Below are 12853 nucleotides of genomic sequence, written 5' to 3'. Positions count from 1 at the left end.
ATTTGGTCCAATCCAGGGAACAACTGATTTCAGAGTTGTCAGTTTCTGGGTTTTCCTGCACAAGGGAGCAAGTTAGACCACTTCCTTGTTTATAAAAGGCTCCTATTTCGCCCTTATTCTATACAAACAGAGAGTTATTATAGAGAGTGTAAGGTGTCGTGGAAACTTGTTTTTGAAAGATGGATTCTGGAAACTTGAATAAGAACTGGATTACATTTCCAATTACTGGGGCCAAATCCTTCTCTCAGTTACTCCCATAAAGCCAGAGTAATTAGCCAGTGTAATCAGTTACTCCAGATACCTCTAATGTGACAGGAAAAGTCATGTCTGATGACACTCAGACTCACAGCATTTCCCTAGTAGCTTCCAGTTTTATTTAAACGACTTTTCTAGTAGTCCAACAGGATGGATGTTGTTCAGGGAGTGATAAGCCTGTAAATATTTTCTTTGTTAAAAAAAAATGCCAGACTCAGTATTGTCCTCTGGGAATGTGACACTGGCAGGTGTTAGGGTTCAAAGATCAGAAAACAATAGCATTAACTTTGGAATGGACATGGGTTTCTGACCTGGTGTGGTGACTGGAAAATTCACTCATCAAAGCCCTGGGAAATTAAACACCCCCCACTCTTCTGACTCTTTCATACTGTATTAGCTTTCCTTCACAGGGTTCACTTATCCTTGCTTATTTTGAAACACAACTGAAGATTTTGTTTTTGATATTGCATCATATGACTTCTTATATAGGGGTTACTGTGGAATAGGACTGCCCAGATTCTGGTTGCACTGGCAAACTAAGAAGCTTGTGTATACACGTGTATATATGTGTGCATTTGGGTAGCAGTCATTCTGTTTTAAGATAATACGTGTGATTTTTCTTCTCCTTAATCCTGCTCTTGTTGCATATTTATGACCATCTGCCTGTAGTTAATGCAGTGAAGCTGTTCAGTGATATCAAGATTATGACAACTCAGCTCAACAGATAAGTGCTGTATATATCAGTAGAAGAAGGCAATCCCCACCATGCATTGTCTGGCCATCACTGTTTCATGCATTTACTGTAGTTCTCTGAGTTTTGCAAAAGGAGCACTCATTATATGCTATTTGTACATTCCAGTCTGACATCTTCCGGTGTCTCATGTAATTCTGCCTTTAGTACAACCCTTGTTTATCACCAAACTGTGCCTTTGTATTTAAAGACTGTAATTTGGTCGCCAGCATTTCTCTTTTTGCAGCTGGAGTTTTCTCTTGTACCTTGCAAGTTCATCAAACTCATCTCTTGAAGGGATAGAGGAGTCTGAGATTTGAGTGCATTCATTTGTGTGTGTGGGTGAGCAGGCAAAGTTCCCACTGGCTCTAAGAGAATACTCACATTCTGTACATAGTCCAAACATGCCTCCTTCCTGGCCTTTATTTGCAGTTCAAACAGAAACAATAATAAAGCAAACTTCAGCCAAAGTTCTTTCTCCAAATTTGGCTAAGGTTTCTCTGCATGAATCCCCTCTGTCCCAGCTCCTTGTTTATCCCTTTCAAAGAAAGAAACCCTTCTCCCATCTTAACTGGAGCCAACAGTATCCACCTGCCAGCACGAGGCAGCTCTGTATTTTTGTGTAGGATGTTAGTACCTGAGCAGAGCATGACTAAACAGAGCTGCTCTCCCTGTGCAGGAAAGGGCCACCCCATTGCAAAAGTTGTATTCAGTACCTGTGTCCACTTCTAAAGGACAATAGACAAAATCAGATAAATCAGCAAGAGAACTGAGAATACCTCTGTGAGAGAGAGTTATGAAGAGCTAATTAAATTAATGTAGTTTGTGGAAGAGAATTTTAACAAGTGTGTGAATCAGTTTGTAAGGCACTGTATAGAGAGAGGGTATCACATACCATGGAGACACTTAATCAGAGTGAGTCTTTAATGTCCAGGTGTTGAGGCTAAGCAGATTTACACTGGAAATAAAAGGTATATTTTTAATACCAGGATGTACATATTCTTGGATTAATTTACTAAGATGTGTGGTAAATGCTCCATCATATCTTAGCCCCTCAAGAAGATTTCTTCAGGCAGAAATTCCTGGCAAAATGAGGTGTAGAAAGTAGAAATCCAAAGCAGACAGCTCAGAAGTGCTGTACCTTGCCTTTGAAATGACAGCTGGTCGTCCCCAGTGCCCTGCCAGCATCAATATCATGGAATATCAAACCGGCAATATGACGCTGGTCCTTTATTCCAACCCATGGCCAGTATTTTTATTGCTGATCCCACTCATTAGCCATATCACTCTCCTGACTCCAGGAAAAGAGGCTGAGGTCAGCATGTTAATGTGCTTCAGGAAGAGGTGCCCCAGTGCTGCTCCCACTTTGATTGTGGTTTAGAAGTGAGCATTCCCAGAAAACACCAAAGAAAGATCAAAGGTCTTATCAGCTGGAGGGCTCATTGGCTTCTGTTAGCATTTTACAACATTGTCCCAACACAGATGAGAGATGAAGTGATCGGTCCTGTCACTCTGTGACCAGAATTTTGACAGACAATATGGACAAAGCAGTAGGCAATGAGGGTACTGTGGGCACTGACCCCTTTTCTGTGGGATTCATCCCTCTCCTCCTTCAGAAAAAAAAAAAAAATTCTCACTTTATACTAGGTATCATGAGCACCTCTTCCCACAGCAAGTGTCGTAGACAGCCTTATTTCATCCTCCAGCAGGACATGAGGTCTGTAGGAGTCAGACTTCTGCATGAAGTGATTCCTAACTGATGGGAGGCACTCTCCAGGATGGGGATCTCTCTTCCTATAAAAAAGGCTGTTCATTTCACATTAAGTTTTAATTTAGCAGAACAGTTGCTTGCTTTCTTCAGAGGAGGAGAACATGTTCCATGAACAAAGACTGTCTATAACCATTAACTTTGGCCCCACTAAGCAAGAGGTCAGGTTTATTTTCCATACACTCTGCCTGCCAGACCTGTTTTCCCTTGTTCCATTCTACTGCTTTTCATCAGGTCACTCTTATTATAATTCATCCATGAAAAAAGGAAGAAAAAAATTATTTCCTTTAAAGACAACTTAATTCAAATATTGACATGCAAGATGGGAATCAGAAAACAGCAAAAAAATTTAGGAATAACCTTTTGCTTTGACCAAGAAGAACATGTCTCACAGCTCTAACAGGAAAAGAGCAAATATTTTTCTAGACTCAGCAACTGGCAATGAAAAAGTATGACAGTTTTAAAGGACAGAGAAATTCAGATTGGAGTTAGCTACAACTTGCTTTCAATATAGTGTAATCACAAGCAAGGGAGGGACAAAGTGAGCAATTCAAGATTTATTTTTGCCACCAAATTTTGTTCTGAGAAATCTAGATTTTGGCATTACATCAGATGACTAGTCCATTAATCACATTTAAAATACTTAAATACTTTTTGCTTTTTAATTTTCCTTTTTTGATGAATAAGAGTATTTTGTCAGTGACAAAGATATAAAGCCCCATTTGTAGATTCACTTACTAAAAGAAGTCCCACAGACAGACTGACACTTTTTTTTTTGGTGCAAGGTAATAAGTCTAAGATTCCTGAGAAAACTTGTGAAAGAAAAGATCATCTCGTGCTTCAGTTATCTTCCAAAATTTGCAAAGAGCAAAGCTGTGCTCATTTAAGTGTTTGGGGCATTATGAGTAGCAGCTCTAACTCAGTTCAAAGGCAGAAGGACACCAGAGGTCGTCTTGATCTGGTGCAGGCTTGACTCTGAAACTCACTGCAATTACTAGAAAGACCGTGACATTTTGGAAACTGGTGTGAGCGGGACTGGGCAGCTGGCTGTTTACCATGAAGCACAGGAGCTGATGTGCTGCTGGTGGGTCAGGTGTTCTCTGGCTTCCCCATGAGTGAAAAACATCCAGCTGTGGGCACAAAAATGTGTTTGACTGAGGTGCCAGCTGAAGTCTCCTGCTCATCTGCCTGGGGTGCAGCTGTGCCAATGGTATCACGCTCATCAGAGAGCAGGATCTGTCCCAGAGTGAGGAAGATGAGTGAAAAGCAAAGAATGCTCTAGCCCTTGGCTTTGGCACACAAGCCTCTCCTTGTGACAATCTCACTTGAAAGAAGAAACATAGCACCTCCATTCCAAAGAATAATTAATCTGAGCTAAACCACAAGCAAAATCACAAAGAAAAGGCTGGGACAGTGAAAGGCAATGCATCTATCATGAAACTTAGATATAGCAGTGACATTGAGGAGGTTGTTTTCTCAGCAAATAAACCACTGAGCCCCTGATCACATATTCCCCTTTGGAAACTGGCTGTCCTTAGCCATGGATCTGTTACTCTCAAGTTCAGTTTGTTTTGCACAGTTTTGTTTGTTTCTGTAGTACCTTCACAGTTTTTCCAAAAGAGACACTAGCACACAGACACACACTAAGTGGAAAAAAAAAAGTTTTGCTTTCTGGAAACCCCGTGGCTAAGAACACCTAAAATGTCAGCTGCCAGTTTATTTAGACATGATGAGGCATATGACTAGACAAGGAGCACAGCCGAGACCAATTCTATTCCCTTCTTGTTATTATATAAATGTCTTCTGAAAAAAAATAGAAGAAAATTGGTAGAGCATTGAACTGGGGAGACCTAGCATTTCCTAACCCACTTTTCTTGCTAATTCCTTTCCACATCCACCTTCTCACTATAACCAAAGCTTGTGCTGACCTATATCCTCTTTTCCTCTACAGTTCATAATTGGTTAAAATCGCTGGTATAAAACTTTCTTCACCTGTACCGGTGTTATTCAAAAGTACTGGGTGGGGAGAAGAAGGAGAGGTCAGCCTAGTCCCTTGGTCAGCTGATATCCCAAATCCAGTTGTGGCAAAATCCCTGTGTTCCAGCAGACACAGAGATGGGAACTTCTTCTCAGGTTTCTCTGCTCCTTGGCTCGTGTTCATAGCCCTGGCTGGCTGGAAGGATGAAGCAGGGAATGCCTTGGTACCCAATCTCTGTGCACACAGCAGAACGTGGCTTCAAAGCAAACACCAGGATGTAGCACAATTCATCCCTGCTCACTAAAGTTACCTTAACTTCTTCTTATGAGATCCGTTAAAGGAGAGACCTGGTGCTAGATGACAGAATAGGAACAAAGTGTTTCTCTATATGAACTCTTTATTGGGTTACTGAGATTATCTTGCATCAGTAAGCAGGACACAGTGATGCATGCAACCTAGGAAGAAGATGCTGAAGCCCCTTAGGGCAATTCAGATGGAGAATCCCACCTGCTAGCATCTATCAGTGTATTACTTTTCTCCTCCTACATATTCCACCACTGTGATAGGACTACGTTAGTTGCCTGGCTGCTCCTGCCTTTTGTGGAGTAAAGTCCTTAGCCCTCACAATGCATAAAACAATGGTATTTCTTAAGATGCTCTTTGCCCAAAGACCTGTGAAAAACAGAGGCAGGTTCTGCTCCTGAAGATTGCAGAATAGGGCAAAGGGACCCTGTGTCTGGCCTCTGCTAAAATGCAGGAGACTGTGGGGTCAAGGGACTGTGACAAGAAGGTTCCTCCAAAGATCTGCCATAGATCTCCCAAAGAGGCACAGGAATTATGGGAAGTCATCAGTCACGAGAGATGGTGGAGCTCAGTGGCAGGCATTTGAAATTCACTGGGAAAGCTATTCAGATGTGAAACTGAATAAAGAAACAAAGAATTTCCCGGCAATATCCCCTTTTTTTTGTGTACTATGCCAGCCCTGTCACATGAAATGAGGAAAATATAATGTGTCATTTTGAAGGACATATCAAGGTGCTAAAGAGCTGCTGGCTCTCAGAGACACTGTTTGTGCTACATCTGGTCACTTCCCCCACTGAGGAGCCTGGGGCTGATGGCTGGTAAAGCATGGCTGGGGTAGCACAGGAGGTAGCTGGTGCGTGACCTTTAATTCCTCAGTTAGAGGAAACTGCCTGCAAGAATGCAGGAGAAATTAGAGGAACAAACTTCGGTCTGTTAATACTAGATCTGTCAATCTAATTCTTTGGTTAAAGTGCACGGGAATTCCTGTAAACAACCAATGGCTTTAGAGGCTTTTAGCCAGAATCTGGTCACCTTCCATTCCACTTTACCTGACCTTGAGCCTTAATTAGAAGGTCTGTGACTCATGACTAAACAGAATAATTGCATAAAACAGAGCAGAAAGGCATCCAGACATAACTGGATTTACTCCAAATATGAACATTTGTGCATGTACTGATCATCATCAGGATAATAACATGGTACATTCCAGATCTTTGTATATATTAGTGCAAAACAAATGGCCCCAGGTGGTTTCTGAAATGAACAAAATCCTGTTCTCAGCCTGTAACTGTTAATTTTAAACTACTACTTACATTCCTCTTACTTTACACATTAAGCCCACTTGTCATTAGTTATTGATTTCATAGTTTTAACATTTGGTGAAGGAAAACAAACTGTGGGACAGAAAAAAGAAAATCTATGTCAGGATGTGTTCCACTTTGTGTGCCGTTTAGTAAAAGACCTACAAACTACAGATTCCTTTGGCATTGTCCAGCCTCCTCATCCTTCGTCCTGGCTGCAAAACAGCAGAGAAAAAAGGGGTTGTGTTTTGCAGAGGCAGATGAACTCTCTTCTTTCCATGGCCCCTGAGTGTGTCTCCACTCTTTCTAAGCAGCACACGTATGGGCAGCACTCAAATGCAGTTGCTGAATAACATGGAATAAACCTCAGTTCAAGTTTTAGTTTGGCACTGCGATACACTCCTTCTGCTTCCCCTCCTGCACCTACTTGTGCCAGGAAGGGAACAGGGGGTTTATTCTCCAGTAACTCCCCTCCCTTCTTCCCCCACAGAGCAGCCTTTGCTGCTGGGCGTGCTCTCTATAGATATCTGGCTTCTTCAAGCAGAAAGTTTTGACAACACCACAAATGTTGCTATCTGCCAAGTGCTGCAACCTCTGAGAGTCGGGATCCAGCCTATGATTTTCTTCAGCAGGTATTTTTAAACCTTTTGGACAGCTGTAGCTACAAAGTTTCTGAATTCAGATATGTTAAAACCCTGCAAAAGCAGATACTCCCCTCCATATCAGTGAATGCTCATCAGTGTTTTACTTTCATGAAGTCCAAGCACCAACATTCAGGTCCTCAGTCCTTTGCAGCCAGGATGTATGACATCCACATCCTGACAGAGCAGAGACTTGCAGCATGGCCTCTCCCCTCCACCCATATGCCACTGATATTTCTAGAAATTCAGGCTTTATTTTATAAAATGACATGCCATTTCTGTAGGCAGAGTTGACCCAAGAAGAGATGGCATCAGGGGATGTGTATTAACTGCAACACTTTGGACATGGATTCTGAGCTTTTATCTGGCCTGTAATTAACACTTGATAAAATGGAGCATTTATCAAATCTAAATGCAGCAGTTGAATATCCCCCTTTGATGATGCAGTTATTTTTCTGGGTTACTGTGTACACATCCTTGCCAGTACAACATTGAGAAAGGGGGGGAATAAACAAAGGAATGAAGTCAAAGAATTAGACAAAAGTGAAACCTGTGCTTCAATCATGGCCAACATAGTAAATATAAAGGCAGCAGAAGTGCCTGATCAGAGAAGGACACAATTATCTGTAAATATGTAAAACTAGCTGGCAGCTCAAGGGAACTCAATGATTACAGTGCAATTCTTGTAATATACAGGGACAAATGTTTTGCAGACTTTAGTACTTCCTTGAAGAGCAATAGTATAGATTTGTTTGTCCCCTCCTCCGGTCTCTGTTTGAGGTCAGAGGCCCAAGGAGGAGCGCAGTACTGAGTACAAATCTGAACTGGGGGTCCCTGCCTCATGCGTGTCACCATAGAGTGGTTGCACGTATCCACCCCGACACAACCACAGGGCTTTCGGTAATACAACTGACAAGTAAAAGGTCATGCTTTAAGATTTTGAAAATGTTTTAACAGTCAAAGAAACTAAATTAATTGAGTGGGGAGGGTGTTGCCTTCTTTACAAGAGGAGACCCTGAGTACCTGCACGGCATCTGGTGCAAATAGGTAATGAAACTCTCAGGAAGAAAGGACAGTTAAATGTTTTCAGGATAAATTTGGTAACCAAATCTCTTTTGGGAACCAAATTCCTCTTTTAATTTTGGACTATTTCAGATACCTGTTATTTCAAATAAATTCATTTGGACCACATTTATTTGGTCCAAAATCATTGATCTAAACTAACAAAAATTGTATCTCTTTCTGAATACTTACATTCATAGGGAGTTATTATTTGAATTTTTACTCAGCAACACATATCAGACTATCTGGTAGTATTATGTAGGGAATGAGTTCAATATTTACAATGATGCACAATTTCCTGGTCTGCTCTGCTGATCAGCCCTGCTCTCAGGGTCTGCTGAATGGTAAAACAGACACTCATATAGCTCAGTCCATTACTGCCTGGCACCCCTCCGAATTTCTGCCTTCATTGTGCACTACGGGAGCAAGATGCTAGTGCAGAGCACTCAAGAGCAGTGCATCACAGAGGAAGGCAATTAACCTCTACTGTGTCCACCAGAGAGCTCCTGCCTCCTGAAGGTTAATTTTCTGATTTCACTGTTTGCACTTGTGCTGTCCTCAAAGGACAAGCGCACAGGTGACTTCCTAAATCAAGAGAAATCTAATGAAAATGTACATACCTTTGGAGATAACTCTGTGTTGCTCCCAGCTTCCAGATATCCAGCATGAAAATCTAGAACAACCCTGGTGCTGTTGATGGGTGAAATCCTTGACCTGTAAAGTTGTTAAGTTTCATCAAATTGCATAGAGCATCTCAAACTCAGTTTTGCCATAACCCTGGCCCAATGGTATTGCTGACATGCTGCAGGAGTTTTGCATGTTACTTTCTCTACCAGAAGCAACAGGTGAAGAGGAAATGTCTCCTCTTGGGCATTATCTCTTCTCTTCATCAGTGAAACAGCTCTAGCAGTTGGGGCTAGGAGATTAAATCTTCAGCAGATTTTTGTGATAAGACTGTAATATTTTGCTAATTTCATTTTGTAAACATACATTTGCTAGTTGTTTCCTGTATTTGCATGGATTTGATTTTCATACCACAGTCAAATGGTTTTAAAATCTGATGAATTAGGGAGAGCACATCATAACATAAACCCTGATGGTCTATGGATATTTGATGGACTCCTTAATGTACCTATAATTTAGCTGACATGCAAAATGTGCATAGAGTTCACAAAACAGCTTTGAACTCCTTGTACCAAGCAATCTCTTTCACTCCTTGCAATAAAAATAAATGTGGCAGGGAACTGCACTGTGCTTGAGGCTGATGTGCCCAAATATTTTTTTTAGCAACTGGGCTCCTCTTTAGCCTCAAAATTCATGCAAGCAAGTCGCTTGTTCTGACCTTCGTATAAGTGGTTTTTAGATGTGCATTCTATACTTCTGGTGCCTGATTTGAGGCAGAGCCTGGATGTAGAAGTGCCAGACATTCACTCCTGTAATTATTCTCACACACGCTCCCTCTATCACCACAAGACAGCTTTAGAGCAGGCTGAAGCTAAAAGAGACAGTGCCACATCCACATGTTCTCCAGTTCCTCATTCTGACCCTCTGCTCTATGCCTAAAACTCATTCAGGCAGAGTTATGTCCCTGCCAGGATTTGACCAATTCCAGATGCCACATTGCAGATGCCACATGCTCTGTACTGAGCCAGGGATGTTGCTTCTCTTCGTTTTTCCACAGAACAACTGGTTACCAGAAAATCTGTGGTGCTGAAATAGAAGTCAGACAACAGACATTAGGGGTTGTGACCCAAATTCAGTTTTCTCTTTCAGTCTTAATCCTCTCTGCACTCCCAAGCCGCTTTTGTAGCACCAACCTGAAGTGTAGTGACAGCTAGAGATTATTAGGAAAATGTTCCTGTGAAAAATAACAGAAGTATCATCATTGGTTAAAGACTAAAGCAAATGGGATCACATTAAGACCATGAAAGCAAGCTTATTTCCAAAAATACCTGTGTTGTATTTTATAAATTCATCTTTCTTTAAGCATTCACTTGTATTTCATACAAGTTACTAAGAAAACATATGCTGAGAGAGTACACATGAAACACCTACTGCTTTAGCCTTTTCTGCACGCACCATCAGGGATTAGGAAATGTGAATGCAAAAGAGCATTAACCTAAAAGCAAGAAAGAAAGACCATTTCTCCTGAGGCCTGTAGAGGCAAGACTATTTTCTGAGTCAGGAGAAACTGCAATTTTAGGGATTCTCCAGTACAAGATAGTTATTTTGGTTTTGATTAATGCTAATTTTATTGATAAAAATGTGTGGATTGGATTATGAAAGTCTGCATGACTCATAGGTGAATACAAGAGTGTATAGAAAAGTTTAGAAGAGGAGATGAACTTTCTCCTGCCTGTGGTGGAGTGAGTCACAGTCCAGAGAGCTGGGGAAGATGTGACCTCTGCCCAGCCACTGCCTTGCACTGCAACAAGAGTGGGGTTAGGACAGGGAAATGGTGCGCTGCCACCTGGGGCTATTCTGCCCAGGCTAACTGTAGCAGGGCTCAGCTGTTCTGTGCCAAGGCACTCTGGTCTCCTGAATGTGCACACACACACAAACACACGTATACAAAACCAGATACATGCAGTGCATACTCTCTTTGGTCCAGGTCATGTCTGAAAGTCACTACAGAGCTCTAGATTGCTAAGTCCATTTGAAAAATCAGTCCACTAAATTTGTCCTAAAAATCACAGCTTATTCACTCTACTCCCTTCTTTGCAGCCTGGCAGCTGTTGAGGTATGTGGGATGCTTAAGACTGTGTGTCTGTGCGATGTTTGGAGAGGGAAGTCCCGAGGAAAGCCCCTCCTACAGGCTCACTCCTCAACGACAGCGCTGTCCCTGCAGGGAGAGGTGCATCCCTGGGGAGGGAATGCCTTTACCTCTTATTCTTGCCTTTGCGGCTGAACAAGGACTAACAGGAAATATTAGCCTGGCCTACAAGGATGCACCTGTGCTCTGAGTCCTGTCCTCTTCAGCATTCTCAGTGCAGGTGGCATTTTATTTGTTGGGGCTGCTTTGTGATATCTGACCCATTTTCTTTCTGATGACGATCTACTTTACCCCTGCAAAAGAATCCCCCCTTTTTTTTTTTTCTTTCTTCTTGTAATATCCTGAAGGCAATAAACATCAAAGCCTTTTTCTGTGAGAATATATCCTGGTTTATACATACATTACTTCTGTTCCATTTCAGAACCATTTTCTTTCAGCCTAGTGACTTGTAGCAGCCAGACTAGGTTTGTCCAGTCACTTACAAGAGCTGAAAAACTTTGACATCCTAGGAGGAGCTGCTGTTAAATGACTGCTACTGGTGTATCTGCCTGGTGGTGATTTGGTTTCCATCTTACTTACGTCATCTGCAAAACCAAGTCTATCATTCAGCCATACACCAGGCACTCTGATCATTTGTCCCAGTTTACTGGCTTAATGCTGGTGGCTTCATGGCAAAAATCTATTCTGAGAGTTTCTGAAACAAAGCCTTAATGATATATGGCTGCCAAAGTTAGCTGTTTCACAGCTGTAATAGCACACTGTAGGCTGCATGGCAGCCAAGCTGTCTTTGTTACTGTATTAAGTGAGGGGCAAGCGCCTGGAATGCTACAGGCAGCGAGAGCCATCGTGGGTGGCAGCTGCCTTCCGAGTCCTTGAAAGGATATGCTGTGATAACTTGATAAGGCGTTTGCATGTGTTAAAGGGCGTGACATCCACAAAAGGCTGGCTGGTGAGAGCACAATTTTCTTAGGACATGAGGTGTTTCAAACTGCATTAGAATTGGGTGGAAAATATGAAGCATGCTGTGGTTTTTGTACATGACGTTAATTATTTCATGACAAGTAGTTTTCCTGCTAATGTCTGATTCAGTTAATGTGTTTACAGATTCTTTTACAATGTCCCTCAACTTTTCCAGTGAGAATATACTGCATTTTGTTAGAAATCCTGAAAGTCATGGCACTGGGATGTGGGTTGGCATTCCCAAGCTGGGGGCTGGTTTCTGTAAAGCTGCTGTAAATCAGCAAGAATTCCACAAAGTTATTTTGGTGTAAGTATGGGGTAGGTAAGAAGGGTCGTGGACAAGCTGTTCTTTTTCTCTGCATCTGTGTGCACCTAAACACTCTGGCCAACATGACAGTTTGACCACTGCAACTGTCCTTCTCTTTCTCCCAGCTTAAAACTGGTCCTTATGTGTGTTGAACAGAGTTTGCGCTTCTGCAAACCGTAAGTGAACCCTTTTACATAAAGGAAAGACACAAAGACTTCTCATAATCAGATATTCTCTCCCCTCTGCTTGTCATCATCAGAAAACCCCATCAGCCCATCCATGCAGCCAGGTCCCACACAGCCATTCTCATTAGGCTGCTGTGGTTCTTACTACTAAGCAAGAACTTTGAAGTGCAAACAAGCTCTTGAAAGTAAGTACATAGAATACTGTACCTAAGGATTTATGTTAGGGTGATTCTCCCTTCAGTCTCATCATTCTGTGAAGCTTTGTTAGCACAAGGGGGTGAGATGCAGGACCCAAATATGATGTGAATACTGGCATTCCCTGGAGAAGGGTGAACAGCATGGCCAGCTTCTTTAAATTGCCTGTAGTCAGCCAGAGGTGCTGGGGCTGCATTTTCCAAATAACTGAGACAGCTGATTTTACCATGGATTTGTTTTTCAGAAATGGGGTTGCACTGTACGACTGATTGGTGTGTCAGAGTGAGATGTGTATCCCATAGTGATAGAGTATTTTAAGACTATGTCTGCCCTTGATGAACAAACTTAATTCACATGTGGTACAGTCTCTGGTCCCATTTACTCTTGGTGAAACC

Source organism: Corvus brachyrhynchos, unplaced genomic scaffold (genome assembly GCF_000691975.1).
Source record: "Corvus brachyrhynchos isolate BGI_N302 unplaced genomic scaffold, ASM69197v1 scaffold310, whole genome shotgun sequence".
Classification (NCBI taxonomy): Eukaryota; Metazoa; Chordata; class Aves; order Passeriformes; family Corvidae; genus Corvus; species Corvus brachyrhynchos.
This window is presented reverse-complemented; position numbering follows the sequence as displayed.